Source organism: Arachis stenosperma, chromosome 9 (genome assembly GCF_014773155.1).
Source record: "Arachis stenosperma cultivar V10309 chromosome 9, arast.V10309.gnm1.PFL2, whole genome shotgun sequence".
Lineage (NCBI taxonomy): Eukaryota > Viridiplantae > Streptophyta > Magnoliopsida > Fabales > Fabaceae > Arachis > Arachis stenosperma.
The window spans coordinates 110075032-110091285 of record NC_080385.1 but is presented as its reverse complement, the minus strand read 5'-3'; the positions used below and the strand labels follow the sequence as shown (position 1 = coordinate 110091285).

The 16254-nt window shown below is 38.1% G+C and overlaps 1 non-coding gene across 1 annotated transcript; it reads left to right on the top strand.

The window, feature by feature from the left end:
* Positions 1-477: 477 nt before the first annotated feature.
* On the top strand, positions 478-585 carry LOC130952481 (small nucleolar RNA R71). The gene has a single exon (XR_009074660.1). It is a non-coding gene; the product is annotated as a small nucleolar RNA R71 (small nucleolar RNA).
* The last annotated feature ends 15669 nt before the right edge of the window (positions 586-16254 follow it).

Sequence of the window (16254 nt, the reverse complement as noted above, 5' to 3'; positions counted from 1 at the left end):
GAGGCTTCTGTTGATTCCTCCATGAAAAGTTGGGATGATTCCACCATGATGAGTTGTAGGTATTTTCATAAGGCTCATTATTGGGATTTCCCAAATAGTTAACCTCATCCATCATGGGTTGATCTGAACCATAGATATCTCCTTCATAGGAGGCTTCTTGAGTGCTGCCAGCTGCAGCTTGTAATCCAATCAAATGCTGAGAGATCATTTTAACCTGTTGGGTCAGGATCTTATTCTGAGCCAATATGGCATTCAGAGTGTCAACCTCCAAGACTCTTTTCTTCTGAGCTTCACCACTGTTTACAAGGTTCCTCTCAGGAGTATACATGAATTGGTTATTTACAACCATGTCAATGAGTTCCTATGCCTCTTCAGGCATTTTCTTCAAGTGGAGTGATCCACCAACAGAATGGTATAATGCCATCTTGGATAATTTAGAAAGGCCATCATAGAAGATATCTAGCATGGTCCAATCTAAAATCATGTTAGGAGGCACCTTTTGATTAGTTACTTGTACCTCTCCCATGCTTCATAGAGGGATTCACCCTCTTTCTGTCTGAAGGTTTGAACTTCCATCCTAAGCTTGCTCAGCTTCTAAGGTGGAAAGAACTTGATCAAAAATGCATTGACCACCTTCTCCCAAGATCTACACTTTTCTTAGGCTGAGAATCCAGCCATAACCTAGCTCTGTCCCTTGTAGCAAAAAGGAAAAGCATAAGCTTGTAAATTAGAGATGAATCTGTTTGAATCTTCCTGTGGAAGTCCATAAAACTAGTAGTTCTATTGAACTAAAGTGACCAGTTGAGGCTTCATCTCAAAATTATTTGCACTTATGGCAGATATAGAGATGTTGCGCCATAGAAATCAGAAGTGGGTGCAGTAAAGTCACCTAGGACCTTTCTTGAGTCTCCTCTGTCATTGGGATTAGCTGTCATGTCTGTATTCTCAGTTTCTTATTCGAAAAGCCCTGTGAGGTTTTCCCTGGAGAGTTATTCTCTAGCTTGTTGTATCCGTCTCATTAGATTCCTCTCAGGTTCTGGTTCAGGATCAAAGAGAGGTTCTTTATCCAGTTCCTGCTCAGAAATAAGAAAAGAAAACTAAGAAAAGAAATAATGAGAGTTTCTTTGTCCGAGTGTAGAGAGCTCCTAGTGAGATATCTAGAGAAGATAAGAAGAATGAAGGTAGAGAGGGGAGGTAGAATTTGAAATAATGGAGAGAGATATATTCTTGAGAATTCAAAAATTAAGAAAAAAGAGAATTGAAAATCAAAATCTTTTTGTTTTACTTTTATTTTATGCATTTATTTCAAAATAATAAAGAAGAATAAAAGAAATTAAAAGCTAGGATAACTAATTAACTAAAGAGATTTGAAAATTAAATGGTGATTTCTGAAAAAAAAGAAAGAAGAAGTCAAACAAAGATTTTGAAATTCAAATTTAAAAGAAAGTAGAGATTTGAAATTTGAAAGTTTTAAATTTAAAAAGAAGATAAGATAAATAAGTTTTTAAATTAAAAAAGAAAGATAGGATAAAGATTTTAAAAATATTTAGAAAGATAATATTTAAAAATTTAAAGATTTTGAAATCAAATTTAAAAGATAGTAAAGATTCACAAAGATAAGAAATTAAAATTTAAAATTTTTGAAGAAGATAGGATAGGAAAGAATTAAAGTAAAAAGATATCGTAAAGATTTGAAAAAGATTTTGAAATTTGAAAAGATTTAATTTTGAAATTTGAAATTAAAATGAGATAAGATAATTTATTTGAAATTTAAAGAGAGATAAACAAAGGATAAGATAAAGATTTGAAAAAGGTTTGAAAAGATAAGATTTGAAATTCAAAATTTAAACTTTACTAACAAGAAAACACCAAACTTCAAATTTTTAAATCAAGATAAGACAAGATAGTAAAGATTTCAAAAATTTTAATAAAGATAAAAGATATAAATTTTTTTTCGAATTATTAAGGAAAAGGAAAAACAACTAAAAGACGCCAAACTTAAAAATTTAAGATCAAATGACAGTAATTTTCGAAAATTAAAGGAAAATAACTAAATGACACCAAACTTAAAATTTTTAAAATCAAACAAGAAAAATTACCAATAACATTTCGAACACAATCAAGAACACCCAAGAATAATTTTCGAAAATTTAAAGAAAAAGGTGAAAACAGACGGGACACCAAACTTAAGAACTGACACAAGACTCAAACAAAAGATAAAGATTACTAAAGAAAAGAAAGGGCTTTGAAAATTTTTTTGAAAAAGAAAACAAAAGACACAATTAAAAGAGTAACCAAACCTTAAAGAATACCTAATCTAAGCAACAATATAGTCTAATAGTTTGTCAAACTCAAACAATCCCCGGCAACGGCGCCAAAAACTTGGTGCGCGAAATTGAACTCCGTACAACTGAACCAGCAAGTGCACCGGGTCGTCCAAGTAATACCTCAGGTGAGTGAGGGTCGAATCCCATGGAGATTGTAGCAAGCAATGGCTATTTTGTAAATCTTAGTCAGGCGATTAGAAAAGATGGTTATTTGTTTGAAAGAATAAACGAAATAGTAAAGAACGAAATACCAGATTAGTGTAAAAGCAATTATAGATATTCAGTTAAGGCTTTGGAGATGCGTATTCTTTCTGGATTAACTTTTCTTACTGTCTACTTCAATAACAAATGATTCATTCAATGGCAGTCGTAATTGACTAACTCATGTAGCATCCTCATCAAGTTAGTCTCTTATAAACCATAGCAGTCCACCATATCCGAGCAATTCATGTAGAATCCTCATCAACTTAACTCATGGCTTCCTACTATAGCCGAAGGTGAAGCACTAAGCAATCCACTCCCCTTTGCGATCCTACTTAAAATGCCTTAGACAAGGTCGGATCTTCCGGATCAGGAAACGCTGTTTCTCAGACTCTATCCTTAACGCCACAGAGACCTCAATAACCCACGGTCAACAGGATTCTATGTTATATATCCAAAGTCGCACAGGCACACTCTAGGAATGCATAGTGCATTCTCTAGCTGTGGTTCAATGCTATTCGGGTCAGGACTCACACAAAACTCATGTAGAACAAGGGTGATTGTCACGGTTCACCCTCAATTCATGAGATGAAGACCGAAAATACACAAGAGAATGGAATCAAATGTATATTGAAATAGAAACAGTAATATTATTAATTCATGAGAATCAGCAGAGCTCCTAACCCTAACTTAGGAGGTTAAGTAGCTCATGCTTTACAGAAAACAATAGTGAAATGTACGAATGTGCAAAGATCCCTAATAGTGGTAATCTTTGTTCTATATATAATAACCTAATAACTAAGAACTACAAAAAGTATGACGACTAGACTTGAGGTGCGAACATCCATCCTTGGGCCCACTTTGGTTGAGTACTTGGGCTGAGCTTGGCGTCCAACTTGAGGAATGGGTGTTGGACGACCATTAGGGAGTTGATTGGCGCTGCCTTGCTTCTTGGTGGGTATTGAACACCCCCATTGGTGGTTCTTGGGCGTTCAACGCTAGCTTGTCTCCTTGGGGTTCAATGCTTAATACGGGCATGCTCCTACGAAGAAAAGAAATTGCTGGAAAGCTCTGGATGTTAGCTTTCCAACGCCATTAAGAACGCGTCCTTTGGACCTCTGAAGCTCCAGAAATACTCGTTTGAATGTATAGAGGTTAGAATCTGACACCATCTGCTACGCTTTCCTTGCCTCTGAATCAGACTTTGCCAAAGCTCCTCAATTTCAGCCAGAAATTACCTAAAATCATCATAAAATACAACAACTCGAAGTAGAATCTAAAAATGTAAATTTGTTTACACTAAAATCTATGAAAATATAATGAAATTTAAACAAAACATAACTAAAACAATATGAAAATGATGCCAAAAAGTGTATAAAACATCCGCTCATCAAAGCCCTAGGACCGTTTTCTTGGTCCCCATAGGTCATTCAAAAAAAAATATGATCCACTCCTGGATTCAACACCCAAACCTGGCGTTGACCGCCCCCACCATTCAAAAAAAATATCATCCACTCCTAGATTCAATGCCCATACCTGGCGTTCAACGCCCAGGACGGGGCAAGGGAACTCAGATTTCAAAGCTTCTTAACTAGTGGGTCCCACCCAACCCTCACTTACCCCACCTTTCATTCACTCATTCCCTTCTCTCTCCTACTTTTTCAATCTTGATTTCCACAACCCAGTTTTCCTCTACCCAATACACACTCATTAATTACATTCTCATTGCCTTTCCCTTTTCACTAAACCCTTCAAAAATCCCATCACCTTTTGCACCAACCTCACCTACTTTAAATTCAAACGCCTTCCCTCCATTCTTCCCTCCCATATGACCGGATCCCTATCCCTCCCACCCCTATAAATACCCCTCATTTCCTTCATTCATACTCACACCTTCACCATACTTTTCCCTTCTTCCGTATTACCCTTCATACACTTTCCTTCTTCCTTCTGCATCCCCCCTTAGTCAAAGCCTCTCTACCCTTTCCCCTTTATCTTTTTCTTCTTTCTTTTACTATCTTAGTTTTCTTTTATTACTATTTTCTTGAGGACGAGCAAAGTTCTTAAGTTTGGTGTTGGAAAGCTCTCCTTTTTGCTTTCTATTCCTATTTTTCATGGCACCAAAAATGAGAAAATCCTCAAGGAAGAGAAAAGGAAAAGCCCCCGCTCTGCCTCTGAAACTTGAGAGACATGGAGATTCCTTACCAAGGCTCATCAAGACCATTTTTATGGAGTGCTGAGGCATAAAAAGGTGATTCCCGAGGTCATTTTCAGGCTCAAAGAAGATGAGTATCCGGAAATCCAACAAGAAATCTAGAGAAGTGATAGGAAAATTTTGGCCAATTTAATTTCAACAGTTGGAACATTAATGGTGCAAGAATTCTATGCTAATGACTGGGTCACCAAAAATCATGACACTAGTGTGAACCCAGAGCCTAAAAACTGGCGCACCATGGTCAGAGAGCAAATCCTAGATTTTAGCCAGGAGAGTGTAAGATTGGCACTACAATTGCCTAGGATGCAAGGTGACCCACACTCTTACACATGAAGGGTCAACTCTGACCAAAGGCTAGAGCAAGTGCTTGCGGATATCTGTGTGGAAGGAGCTCAATGGAGGAGGGATGCACAAGGCAAGCCCTACCAATTGGGTAGGCTTGACCTCAAGCCCGTGGCTAGAGGATGGTTGGAACTTATCCAATGCTCCATCATCCCCACAAGTAATCGATATGCGGTTACTATTGATCGAGCAATAATGATTCATTGCATCATGCTCAGGAATGAGGTTGAGGTGCAAGAGGTGATACCTTAAGAAATATACAAGATAGCAAAAAAGGCCTCTGCCCAAGCACGACTAGCATTTCCCCACCTTATCTATTGCCTGTGCAACTCAGCTGGAGTTCGCATAGGAGGAGACACCCTCATTGAGATGGACAAGCCTATCACGAAAAGGAGAATGGAGCATGTCAGGGAGCCTGCACACGAACCACAGCACGAGCCTATTCATCCGCCTCCACCAAAGATACCAGAGATGCCTCAGGAAATGTACTTCCCTCCCCGTGACTATTAAGACCAACTGAACACATCTCTAGGGGAGCTGACTTCATTTGTGGATCAGCTAAGGATAGAGCATCAAGATTATTCTGTCATCCTCCATCAGATAAGGAAGGATCAAAGAATCATGAAGGAGGAGTACCAAAGACAGGGGCAAGACATTGGGGAGCTCAAATGCTCCAGAGGATTCACCGGAGGAAGCAGTAGCCGCCATCACTAAGGTGATCACGTTTCATTCTCCCTTTTCGCTTATCTTACCTATTTTTCTTATACTTTATTTTTATCTGTTTTCTATTCTAGTGTATGATCACATTCAATATTTTGTTCCTTTCTAGTATTATTTTCTTTTCTTTGTTTTGTTATAAGATATCTTATGTATCCCTCATTAAGCTTAAAAGAAAAAAGTTTTTACTGAAAAAAGAAGTAGTAAAGGTACATAAGATTTTGAGTTATATCATGAGTTACTCTAATTATTTAAGATGTGGTGGCCTTACCTTTATTTTATGAATGTATGAATAAACTGTGCATAATTGATATTGGAATTGAGCATATTGGCTCTTGAAAGAATGGTGAATTTAGAGATGTATTATGGATTCTCTGAAAAAAAATATTGATTCTTGAAGCAAAAGAAACAGCAAAAAGAAAATAAAAAGAAAATAAAAAGAGAAAAAGAAAAATTTGAAAAAGAAAAGATCCAAGGTTTTGAGTATCAATGGTTAGGAGGGTTAAAATTGGCCTAAAAATCTCAAATGAGTTGCTATCCCTAACTATATGCTTGTGGTGTGAAGGTGTCAAGTAAAAGCTTGAGACTTTAAGAACTCTGAGCACCATTGCCTGAGAATTTAAGCAAAGCTAAATTCGAATCCAAAGGGTTCCACAGTTAAGTGCTTGTGGCGTTTATGTATCCGGTGGTAATACTTGAAAACAAAATGCTTAGAGTCACTGCTAGGCTCAAAGGTGCAATGTACCAAAAAGAAACTGTGTTCAAGAATCAAGAAAAACAAAAAGAGGAGAATCAATAATATCTTCTGGATTCTAAGTTCCAAAGGATTCCAATATTTCTGAGCTTCAAAGGAAAGTGAGATGCTAAAGCTATTCAGTTCAATAATTGCAACTGAACTTTATTGACAACTCTAAGACCTCACGTATTTTTCTCTTCTTTTAGTCCTATCTTGTTTTTGGTTGCTTGAGGACAAGCAACAGTTTAAGTTTGGTATTGTGATAAGTGGATATCTTATACGCTTTTTCATAGCATTTTCATGTTGTTTTTAGTTAGATTTTATTAATTCTTATTATGTTTTAGTGTGTTTTAGTGAAAAATTCATCTTTTGTATGCTACTTTGAGTTTTTGTGTTTTTTCTATGATTTTAGGTGATATTTGAGCATTTTTTGCCGAAGTTGGCAAAGTCCTATTCAGAGATGAAGAAAGGATAGCAGATGCTGTCAAATCCTGACCTCCATGTGATCCAACGAGCATATCCTGAGCTATAGAGGTCCAATTAATGCCTCCCTAACAACATTGGAAAGCTAAATTTCAAAACTTTCCATCAATATATGATAATCCATACTTCTCTTCGAGATCACTAACCATAACTGGCGTTGAACATCCACATCTGGAGTTCAACGCCCAAGAAGGTCCAAGTCTAGCGTTGAACGCCCAAAGCTAACGTTAAACGCCACCAAGGGAGCAAGGCAACAGCGCATTCATCCCCACCCTGGCGTTCAATGCCCATTCTGCAAGTTGAACGCCAGGCTTGGATGAAGCACTCAACCAAAGTGGGCCCAAAGTGGATTTTAGAACTCCTTAGCTTATGCAGTCTTATCTTTGTACTTTTTAATTTAAATTTAACATTTCTTAGGGTTAGTATTTACTATTTAAGGGGGAGATCACTTAGGATTAAGTATGAATTTTATGAAACACTAGACATATCTTCTCTTTTTTTCTGTAAATTATGAGCAACTAAACCTCTTAGGTTAAGGTTAGGAGCTCTGCTTATTCCTATGGATTAATATGATTATTTCTCTATTTTAATATATGTTTGATTCCATTCTATGATGTATTGTCATTCTTCATCTAATGAATCTGGGATGGAATGAGAGTATGACCCCTTATTCTACAGGAGTTCTTGTGAGTCCTGACCCGGATAGTATTGAGCTATAAGCTTGAGAATGCATCACCTAGACCAATAATTTATCTGGGATAATTGGGATAAGTGACATATAATCTCATTAGTCATAGATAATGAGGTTTCTGTGGTGCTAAGGCTAGAACATTGAGCTTCATTCTCCGATCTGGAAGATTTGACTTTGTTTGTGGCGTTTTGAGTAGGATCAAGAGAGAGTGAATTACGTGAGCTTCACCTTCAGTCATATTAAATGACCACGATCAATGGCGTTTGATGTGGATTAGAGGCGATTAATTGACCATGATCAATGGCCTTAATCACTTACAGCTTTGCCATAGAATGAATCATTCATTGTTAAAGTAGTCGGTAAGAAGTATTAATCCGGAAAGATAAAGCATCTCCGATGCCTTAACTAATTTCTCATTATTTCTACATCCATTCTTTACTATTTTCTTTGTTTCCTTTTTTATGCGCTTTCAATAACAACAACTCTCTTTTCGATTTGTCTGACTAAGTTTTGCAAGATAACTATTGCTTGCTAAATTCAACAATCCTCGTGGGATCGACCCTCACTCACCTGAGGTATTACTTGGACAATGCGGTGCACTTGCCGGTGAAGTTGTGCGAGTTCAATTTTTGCGCACCAATCGTCTTCACCATGTTAAGCTCAGAGTTATCCCTATCGTACAGAGTTACCATGAAACACCTCGAAGCCTTCAAGTTAGCCTTTATTTCTTTCATCACAGCTTGACTAAACTACTATCATATCCTTAACTATGTCTCAACCTCTATTCTCTTCTGAACAAAGAGCTCAACCAACCTCTCATACATGGACTTCACTAAGAAACATATTAGAAGGTTCCTTATGCCTTTCAGGAGAGAGTTAACACACTACTCAGGATATTAGTGGTTATGTGCCCGAATCTACGACCATTGTTACGATGCTAGGTCCACTTCTCGTACTCCATCTTGTTAGCCCATTAACGTATGGCCAGATCTTCACTTCGAAGAATATCAAACCAGTAGTCAAAATCAACCTCAATCTTACCATAACTAGTGTTCATGAGAAACCTTCTTGCATCCTTGCCCTTAAAACTCAAAGCAAAATTTGTTACAAGATGCCAGATATAAAATGCACGATAAGCACTTGGCAAGAGCCATTCACCATCAGGAGCCTCCAAGGCAGCCTTGATTCCATTGTGTCTATTCGATATAACTAGAATCTCTAGTTGAGGTATGACATGCTACCAATGATTAGATAGGAAAAATGACCATGACTCTGCATTCTCACCCTCAACAGGTGCGAAAGCAATAGGGATGATATTAGAATTCCCGTATTACGCAATAGTCACCATCAACGTACCCCAATATTTGTTGTACAAGTGAGTCCCATCGATACTAATAGTGGCTTGCAATGCCTGAAAGCCTCGATACATTGTGGGAATGTCCAGAAAAGCTAGTGGAAATAAACTGATGACTCGTCAACTTAGTCTCCAATTTGCAAAGACTCATCTTCAGCACTACAATACTACTCGACATTATTCTTTGTACACCTAGAACCCATCTGAAAACTCATTGTCCAATCCCGATAAATTTGAGTAACTGCCTTCTGCTTAGCCAACCAAACCTTCTTATAACTTAGTATGAAACCATAAATTGCCTCTGTCACATTTTATAGTATCTTAATCAACACAACTGTATGAAAGTACATATGACATGGTAAACAAGCTTCCTATGATCATTAAAAATCTATATGGGCAAACATGTATGAAGTCTATTATACCTTATGACCTTCCGATACCACCCTATTCGCTGGCGAAGAGTGATCCAAATCAACCAACTGCAATATTTTCCAAATTTTTTACATTACATTTTCCATAGTACTTAATGTGACCTAACTCCAACATGCTATACTTAATCCAACGACGGATGCTATAAGTTTGGACACTTAACACGACTTTTTCTTTACTCTGAAACTATTGACCAACTTGGAACTCAATTGGAGTTGATGTATCTGATGAATCTCTGCCCCTCAAATTTGGATTCTACATCTGGAAAACCCTGCTGTGTCATAGCGTCCAAGTTTAAAGTCAAAATGTGCAGTGGATATTGCTGAGTTCCAGAAACCGATGGTCCACCCTGACCAATTGGAGTACTCATCTCTATATCATTATCGTAATTCCGAGGGTTACTGAAACTGTCGGTCAATCTCGGACGAGATCTGCGGTTATGGCCGGAGCTGATGCGTCCGACTTGTTGGACTTGGCGGTGTTGCTGATCATTCGTCACCGAAGGGTGGGGGTACCTGCGAGAGACTCCGATGCTTAAGTTAGAACGTGCTTTAGGCAGGTTTTTTTGTAGAATCAGAGTATGAGTTATTGATGAGCGGATAATTTGTACGCTTTTTGGCATTGTTTTTAGTATGTTTTAGTTAGTTTTTAGTATATTTTTATTAGTTTTTAGTTAAAATTCACTTTTCTGGACTTTTCTATGAGTTTGTGTTTTTCTGTGATTTCAGGTATTTTCTGGCTGAAATTGAGGGACCTGAGCAAAAATCTGATTCAGAGACTTAAAAGGACTGCAGATGCTGTTGGATTCTGACCTCCCTGCACTCGAAGTGGATTTTCTGGAGCTACAGAAGCCCAATTGGCGCGCTCTCAACGGCGTTGGAAAGTAGACATCCTGGGCTTTCCAACAATGTATAATAGTTTATACTTTGCCCGAGATTTGATGGCCCAAACCGGCGTTCCAAATCACCTCAAAACTGCCCGGCGTTAAACGCCAGAACTGGCACAAGAATGGGAGTTAAATGCCCAAACTGGCACAAAAGCTGGCGTTTAACTCCAAGAGAAGTCTCTACACGAAAATGCTTCAATGCTCAGCCCAAGCACACACCAAGTGAGCCCGGAAGTGGATTTTTCAGTCATTTACTCATTTCTATAAACCTTAGGCTACTAGTTATTTATAAATAAGACCTTTTGCTATTGTATTTTCATCCATGGATCTTTGATCATCTTTAGATCTTTGAATCTATGGATCCTTGATCATTTTGAGTCTTTTGATCATGTATTGGGAGGCTGGCCATTCGGCCATGCCTAGACCTTGTTCTTATGTATTTTCAACAGTGGAGTTTCTACACACCATAGATTAAGGTGTGGAGCTCTGCTGTACCTCGAGTATTAATGCAATTACTGTTGTTCTTCTATTCAATTAAGCTTGTTCTTATTCCAAGATATTCATTCGCTCTCAAGAACTTGATGAATGTGATGATTATGTGACGCTCATCATCATTCTCACTTATGAACGCGTGCCTGACAACCACTCCCGTTCTACAAGCAAACAAGGCTTGAATGTTTATCTCTTGGATTCTTTAACCAGAATCTTCATGGTATAAGCTAGAATTGATGGCGGCATTCAAGAGAATCCGGAAGTTCTAAACCTTGTCTGTGGTATTCTGAGTAGGATTCAATGATTGAATGACTGTGACGAGCTTCAAACTCCTGAAGGCTGGGCGTTAGTGACAGACGCAAAAGAATCAATGGATTCTACTCCAACCTGATTGAGAACCGACAGATGAATAGCCGTGCCGTGACAGGGTGCGTTGAACATTTTCACTGAGAGGACGGGACTGTAGCCACTGACAATGGTGATGCCGAACATACAGCTTGCCATGGAAAGGAGTAAGAAGGATTGGATGAAGACAGTAGGAAAGCAGAGAGACGGAAGGGACAAAGCATCTCCATACGTTTATCTGAAGTTCTCACCAATGAATTACATAAGTATCTCTATCCCTGTTTTATGCTTTATTCATAAACCACCCATAACCATTTGAATCTGCCTGACAGAGATTTACAAGATGACCATAGCTTGCTTCATACCAACAATCTCCGTGGGATCGACCCTTACTCGCGTAAGGTTTATTACTTGGACGACCCAGTGCACTTGCTGGTTAGTTGTGCGAAGTTGTGATAAATAGTTGAGATTGCAATTGAGCGTACCATGTTGATGGCGCCATTGATGATCACAATTTCGTGCACCAAGTTTTTGGCGCCGTTGCCGGGGATTGTTTCGAGTATGGACAACTGACGGTTCATCTTGTTGCTTAGATTAGGTATTTTTCTTCAGAGTTCTTAAGAATGAATTCTAGTGTTTCAAGGTGATGTTCTTATCATCACCAAAGCTGATTGACTCTCATCAATTTAGCTCTTGAATGTAATGTCCTGCTGAAGCTTTAGACTAACATTGCATGATTCCTGGAATTCTCATTAAGAATTTTGATATCTTTATTTTCTTTTCCACTTAATTTTTGAAAAATCCAAAAAAATTACAAAATCATAAAAACCAAAAATATTTCTTGTTTGAGTCTAGTGTCTCATTTTAAATTTGTTGTCAGTTGCATGTTTCTGTTCTTCTTGCATTCATTCATGTGTCTTAAGTGATCTTCAAGATGTTCTTGATGATTTCCTTGCTCTGATCTTTGAATTCTCTTGACTTGAGTGTTTTGTCATATGCATTCTCATTTTGTTAGTGTCAGTAGTATACAAACTGCTAAGTTTGGTGTCTTACATGAATTGTTATTTGATTTTAGTTGCATTTTGATTATTCTTCATTATTAAAAATCCAAAAATATTTTTAATTTGTGTCTTTTCAAGTCAATAATACAGAGAATTGAAGATTCAGAATATACAACAGAGGAATTACACAAAAAAAGCTGGGCGTTCAAAACGCCCAGTGAAGAAGGCAAACTGGCGTTTAAACGCCAGCCAGGGTGCCTGGCTGGGCGTTTAACGCCCAAAAGGGTAGTTCTTTGGGTGTTAAATGCCAGAATGTGCACCATTCTAGGCGTTTAACGCCAGGATGGCACAAGAGGGAAGATTCTGTTTTTAATTCAAATTTTTTTCAAGTTTTCAAAATTTTTCAAAATCAAATCTTTTTCAAATCATATCTTCTCAATCACATCTTTTTAAAACCATAACTTTTCAATCATATCTCCTTAACCAAATCTTTTTCAAAATAGTTTTCAATCATATCTTTTTGATTTCTTATTTCAAAATCTTTTTCAAAAATCACTTGATTTCTTTTCCACTCTTAGTTTCCGAAAATCAATTAAAGTTTTTCAAAATATTTTTAAAATCTTTTTAATTTATTTTCGAAAATTTCTTCCCCTCTTCTCACATCCTTCTATTTATAGACTAACACTATTCCTCAAGGAACAATTCGAACTCCATCTCTCTTGATAAGTTCGAATTCTTCTACCTCTTCCTTCTATTTTTCTTTTCCTCTGACACCTCAAGGAATCTCTATACTGTGACATAGAGGATTCCATATTTTCTTGTTCTCTTCTCTTTCATATGAGCAGGAGCAAAGACAAAAGCATTCTTGTTAAGGCTGACCCTGAACCTGAAAGGACATTGAAGCGAAAGCTAAGAGAAGCTAAGGCACAACTCTCTGTAGAGGACCTAACAGAAATCTTCAAAGAAGAAGAACCCATGGCAGCCGAAAACAACAACAATGCCAACAATGCAAGGAAGGTGCTGGGTGACTTTACTGCACCTACTCCCGACTTCTATGGGAGAAGCATCTCTATCCCTGCCATTGGAACAAACAACTTTGAGCTTAAGCCTCAATTAGTTTCTCTAATGCAACAGAATTGCAAGTTCCATGGACTTCCATTGGAAGATCCTCATCAGTTTTTAGCTGAGTTCTTGCAAATCTGTGACACTGTCAAGACTAATGGGGTTGACCCTGAGGTCTACAGACTTATGCTATTCCCTTTTGCTGTAAGAGACAGAGCTAGGATATGGTTAGACTCACAACCTAAAGAAAGCCTGAACTCTTGGGAAAAGCTAGTCAATGCCTTCTTGGCAAAGTTCTTTCCACCTCAAAAATTGAGTAAGCTTAGGGTGGAAGTCCAAACCTTCAGACAGAAGGAAGAAGAATCCCTCTATGAAGCTTGGGAAAGATACAAACAATTGATCAGAAAGTGTCCCTCTGATATGCTTTCTGAATGGAGCATCATAGGTATTTTCTATGATGGTCTGTCTAAACTGTCCAAGATGTCTTTGGATAGCTCTGCTGGAGGATCTCTTCATCTGAAAAAGATGCCTGCAGAAGCTCAAGAACTAATTGAAATGGTTGCAAATAACCAATTCATGTACACTTCTGAAAGGAATCCTGTGAACAATGGGACAAATCAGAAGAAAGGAGTTCTTGAGATTGATACTCTGAATGCCATATTGGCTCAGAACAAGATATTGACTCAGCAAGTCAATTTGATTTCTCAAAGTCTGTCTGGAATGCAAAATGCACCAGGCAGTACTAAGGATGCTTCATCTGAAGAAGAAGCTTATGATACTGAGAACCCTTCAATGGAAGAGGTGAATTACATGGGAGAACCCTATGGAAACACCTATAATTCTTCATGGAGAAATCATCCAAATTTCTCATGGAAGGATCAAAAGAGACCTCAACAAGGTTTCTACAACAATAATGGTGGAAGAAATAGGTTTATGATGAGAGGATAATTTATATGCTTTTTGGCATTATTTTTAGGTAGTTTTTAGTAAGTTCAAGCTACTTTTAGGGATGTTTTCATTAGTTTTTATGTTAAATTCACATTTCTGGACTTTACTATGAGTTTGTGTGTTTTTCTGTGATTTCAGGTAATTTCTGGCTGAAATTGAGGGACTTGAGCAAAACTCTGAAAAAGGCTGACAAAAGGACTGCTGATGCTGTTGGAATCTGACCTCCCTGCACTCGAAATGGATTTTCTGGAGCTAAAGAACTCCAAATGGCGCGCTCTCAACGGCGTTGGAAAGTAGACATCCAGAGCTTTCCAGCAATATATAATAGTCCATACTTTATTCGGAAATTGACGACGTAACTTGGCGTTGAACGCCAAGTACATGCTGCTGTCTGGAGTTAAACGCCAGAAACACGTCATGATCCGGAGTTGAACGCCCAAAACACGTTATAACTTGGAGTTCAACTCCAAGAAAAGCCTCAGCTCGTGGATAGATCAAGCTCAGCCCAAGCATACACCAAGTGGGCCCCGGAAGTGGATTTATGCATCAATTACTTACTCATGTAAACCCTAGTAGCTAGTTTAGTATAAATAAGACTTTTTACTAATGTATTAGTCGTCTTTTGACCACGTTTCATCTCTGGTCTCAGTTTTGTTTTATTCTTCATCTTAGGAAGCCATTGATCACGTTTTGGGGGCTGGCCATTCGGCCATGCCTGAACCTTTCACTTATGTATTTTCAACGGTGGAGTTTCTGCACACCATAGATTAAGGGTGTGGAGCTCTGCTGTACCTCAAGTTTCAATACAATTACTATTACTTTTTATTCAATTCTCTTTTATTCTTATTCCAAGATATACGTTGCACAACACTTTGATGAATGTGATGATCCGTGACACTCATCATCATTCTCACCTATGAACGCGCGTGACTGACAACCACTTCCGTTCTTCCTTAGGCCGGGCGCATATCTCTTAGATTCCCCAACAAAATCTTCGTGGTATAAGCTAGATAGATGGCGGCATTCATGGGGATCCAGAAAGTCTAACCTTGTCTGTGGTATTCCGAGTAGGATTCCGGTATTGAATGACTGTGATGAGCTTCAAACTTCTGAAGGCTGGGCGTTAGTGACAGATGCAAAAGAATCAATGGATTCTACTCCAACCTGATTGAGAACCGACAGATGATTAGCCGTGCTGTGACAGAGCATTTGGACCATTTTCACTGAGAGGATGGGATGTAGCTATCAACAAGGGTGATGCCTCCAGACGATTAGCCGTGCAGTGACAGCGCATAGGACCATTTTCCCGAGAGGATTGAAAGTAGCCATTGATGATGGTGATGCCCTACATACAGCTTGCCATGGAAAGGAGTAAGAAGGATTGGATGAATGTAATGAGAAAGTAGAGATTCAAGAGGAGCACAGCATCTCCATACACCTATCTGAAATTCCCACTATTGATTTACATAAGTATTTCTATCCCTTTTTATTTTCTATTTATTATTAATTTTCAAACCTATAACCAATTTAATCTGCCTAACTGAGATTTACAAGGTGACCACAGCTTGCTTCATACCAACAATCTCTATGGGATTGACCCTTACTCACGTAAGGTATTACTTGGATGACCCAGTACACTTGCTGGTTAAGTTGAACGGAGTTGTGTCCACACATAGCCAAGAGCCATAATAATGATTCCATACAATAACAAAGAGTACTACATTGATGTGATCACAATTTCTTCCACCAAGTTTTTGGCGCCGTTGCTGGGGATTGTTTGAGTTTGGACAACTAACGGTTCATCATGTTGCTCAGATTAGGTAATTTTCTTTCCATTCTTTTTTTTCGCCATTTTTTTTTGAAAAAAATGTGTTAGTAATTTCGAAAATTAAAGGAAGAAATAAAATTAAAATTAAAAATAGAATCAAAAACAGCAGGAGAAAAATCACACCCTGGAGGAAGCACAGGCTGGCGTTCAATGCCAGTAAGGAGCATCTAGCTGGCGTTAAACGCCAGAACAGAGCA